General features: G+C 35.2%; 1 pseudogene; it reads right to left on the bottom strand.

Annotated features, from left to right (window-relative positions):
• Window positions 1-1,474: 1,474 nt before the first annotated feature.
• On the bottom strand, window positions 1,475-1,607 carry LOC144582423 (U2 spliceosomal RNA; annotated as a pseudogene).
• Between the last annotated feature and the right edge of the window lie 2,453 nt (window positions 1,608-4,060).

The raw sequence follows: 4,060 nt of genomic DNA, 5'->3' as shown, positions 1-4,060 counted from the left end.
CTAAAAGCTCTGCTTTTAAATAATTTCATATGAACTTTTTAACATTAAGTGAAACATATGGGATCCATATAGAGTGTGATCTCACCTAAATTTGTTCTGTATTCATGTTAATATTTACATTAATATGTGTACTAATTAGCAGGAGTTATCTCTGACATATTTGATTTGCAATTTTTATTTTCTTCTTTATTTGTTTTTATATTATTCAGAATTTCAACACTTTAATATGCTGCCTTTTAATGGGAAAACAAAATCCAGTACATTATGTTTAAATGAGGACTAGAAACTCCAGAATTTTTCACTGCTAAATAAACATCCTCAGTGCTAACCCTGGAAATACCTGTGCAAATTCACTTCAAACTGGTGTGCTTGCCTTCCCCTACTGTGGACAAATCAGCTGCAGGGCATTGAGCTCAATCTGCAACCTGGAGAAGACTTGGGGAACATGCCAATCTTGATGAGGTCATGGAACCCAAGCCCCTTGGCAAGCTTCTCTTATTTCCTGCTTTTACTCCCGTTCATCATTGTCCTGCTTGTCCTAAGTTTGGAATAACATGGTGTGCTCATTGAAGTATAATGAAGGAATTTTTCCACCCAATCGAGTTGGGTAAACACTTCTTATTACTGCTTTCCCAACAGTTGCCTGGCTAGGAAGGGATAGAAGTATGTGTTAGTGTGCAGCCGACGGAGGATGGAAGTGGTAATAAACACGAGCATTGACTAGACCCAGTATTATTGAGGTGCTGGGAAGCCATCCTGGCTTTGGGCTGCCTGAAGGCAGTGGTGATCCCCTGCTTGTCCTATCTGTCAGTCTATTTGATCTCCAAATGAATTGCTTTTGATAACAGCTATATAAATGCAGAACTGATCCGCTGGGCCTTCTTAAATGAGACTCCTCGCTTTCATCTCCCAGTCATTTCAAAAAGCAGATAGACTTGTTAGAGGTTTTAATGCAATGATTTATGTTTTATCTTGCCTGGTTTGAGGCAGCGTTTATTTAGCACTAAATTCTTCCCAAGTCTCTATGTGAGGGGAGAAATAGAGAGGGGAGAAATATTTGAACACACAACATTTGGGTTTTCTTTTTTAAAAAGAAAATTCAATAATATATGTTTTTCTGCTTTATTTTGTTTAGGAAAGGCAATAAACTTTATTTTAAGGAAGAAAGGAGAAAAAGGAAAAAGTCACTGTACAAAACACTTTCATTCCACATCCTTGGCAAAATTGCAGAGACCCAGAAAGGAACAATATAAATTATCAAATTTTAATAATTAAGGTACCCCCACACCAATGACTATCAGAAAATGAAATTACAATTAATTTAGTTAAAACAAAGAAAGATTTCTTATCGCTTTCATAAGTTGTCTTATCTATTAAAGAGTAATCTGTGGAAGTTCTAATTATTTCTGTCTTATACCTTTCTTTCTTTATAGCTCATTTTCTAACCTCTCTCTACTTTACTTCTTTCACATTGTATGAATGAAGAAAACTCCTTTATTAAATAGAAGGGAGCATCATTCACAATGTGCAAGATTTTTATAAGAAGCTTTGAAAACTGATAAGAACAGATACTACACTTGATCTTAGCCAAAAGGCCGAGAAGCGACTTCATGAACAAAACACCAAGAGCATTGGCAACAAAAGCCAAAATAGACAAATGGGACCTAATGAAACTCCACAGCTTCTGCACGGCAAAAGAAACAGTCACTAGAGTGGATCGGCAACCAACAGAATGGGAAAAAATTTTCGCAGTCTACCCATCTGACAAAGGGCTGTTATCCAGAATTTACAAACAACTCAAGCAGATTTACAGGAAAAAAACAAACAAGCCCATTCAAAAGTGGGCAAAGGATATGAACAGATACTTTACGAAAGAAGACATATATGAGGCCAACAATCATATGAAAAAATGCTCATCGTCACTGGTCATCAGAGAGATGCAAATCAAAACCACATTGAGATACCATCTCACGCCAGTTAGAATGGCGATCATTAAAAAATCTGGAGACAACAGATGCTGGAGAGGATGTGGAGAAAAAGGAACACTTTTACACTGTTGGTGGGAGTGTAAATTAGTGCAACCATTGTGGAAGACAGTGTGGCGATTCCTCAAGGCCTTAGAAATAGAAATTCCATTTGACCCAGCAATCCCATTACTGGGTATATATCCAAAAGACTATAAATCGTTCTACTATAAGGACACATGTACACGAATGTTCATTGCAGCACTGTTTACAATAGCAAAGACCTGGAACCAACCCAAATGCCCATTGATGATAGACTGGATTGGAAAAATGTGGCACATATACACCATGGAATATTATGCAGCAATCAGAAATGATGAGTTCGTGTCGTTTGTAGGGACATGGATGAATCTGGAAAACATCATCCTCAGCAAACTGACACAAGAACAGAAAATGAAACACCGCATATTCTCACTCATAGGTGGGTGATGAAAAATGAGAACACATGGACACAGGGAGGGGAGTACTAAACACTGGGGTCTATTGGGGGGAAAAGGGGAGGGCCAGTGGGAGGGGGAGGTGGGGAGGGATAGCCTGGGGAGAAATGCCAAATGTGGGTGAAGGGGAGAAGAAAAGCAAAGCACACTGCCATGTGTGTACCTACGCAACTGTCTTGCATGCTCTGCTCATGTACCCCAAAACCTATAATCCAATAAAAAATTAAAAAAAAAAAAAAAAAAAAGAAGCTTTGATTATTTACCTCTCATATACTATAAAGTAAGGTTAAGAGGACATAGTGAAGGGGAAAAGACACAACCTATTACAACTGGAGATGAAATAGAACTTAATTTTTCATTTGTTAGAGAAATTATCCCAGGAAATAATTGTTGTAAGAAGTGTAATGCAAGTTTTATATCAAACCAAACAATCTAAGTAAATTGGGACAACTTGCTATTTTAAATTATGCTTTTCAAATTAAACAAATAATCAGCCCAAATCTGAATTTTTAAATAATTATGTTTGGTTAAAATGAGATTGTTCTCTCATGAACACCATAACAATTTATTCCAATCAATAAGACAAACTGAAATGATACCTACTTTAAAGCAATATATAATGGAGCAGACAAAACAGAACCACATTGTAAATTCTTGACATCTCTATCTCTAGGAAAGGAAATTCATTTTTTGAAAGGTAAGAGGTTTTATAGTTCTTAAGTGTCAAGGCTAACTGAAGATGGGTTAATATTTTTTCTATGTGGTAGAAAAGCATTTCTGTCTTATGTAGGCATTTTGCTCAAATCCACTTTTAAATCAGAAGATAAAAGAAGCTTTTAAAATGCTTGAACATTTGGTTAAAGCAGCCTACTTGTAGTCTCAGCATTGAATGCAACAGGTCGCAGCTGTTGGTGATACTTAGATTGCCCCTATGAATTTTTTTTCTTGTTACCCCTTCAAAATGTTTATATAAACACTGAGGAACTTGTTTCTTGAAATAACATATACAAGTTAAAGAAAAATTGGCATTTATATAGTTTTCTTTAAAAGGTATTATATTAGAAACTGTAAAAATAACAACAATCATAGCTTGTAGTGATAAAAATATTTTCAAGTGAGGAAAATATAGTAAAAAATTGTTTTCTATTTTTCAGATAAACAAGAGTTAACTAAATGTCATACCTTTTAAAAACAAGATTAAAATGGCTATGTCACTTAATATTCACTTTGTTGCCTTTCCAGTGGGGCATCAGATCATTTACACTATCTTATTAGAGTGTTATATAAATAGTCTTAAGAAAGTACATTATTTAAAAGGACAGCATCTGATTTTATATTCTGTAAAAAGAAATCATCATAAAATGAGTTTTAAAGCTTTGTAAATCCAATACCTGAACTGATCCACTGTGAACTCAAACCCACATAACAGATAAAGTTCCTATTATCAGTCCTTTACTATACAATGTAACGTATTTTATAGCTATAATTACTGTCAGCATTGTTATTTCTTTTTTGCTCTTGAGACTACTGAAGCTCAGAAATGTAAAGTGATTTGCCTGATATCATAAGACATATTAGAGCTAGCTCTGAGTTTTGAAT

This window comes from Callithrix jacchus, chromosome 4 (assembly GCF_049354715.1).
Source record: "Callithrix jacchus isolate 240 chromosome 4, calJac240_pri, whole genome shotgun sequence".
NCBI lineage: Eukaryota > Metazoa > Chordata > Mammalia > Primates > Cebidae > Callithrix > Callithrix jacchus.
This window is presented reverse-complemented; position numbering and strand designations above follow the sequence as displayed.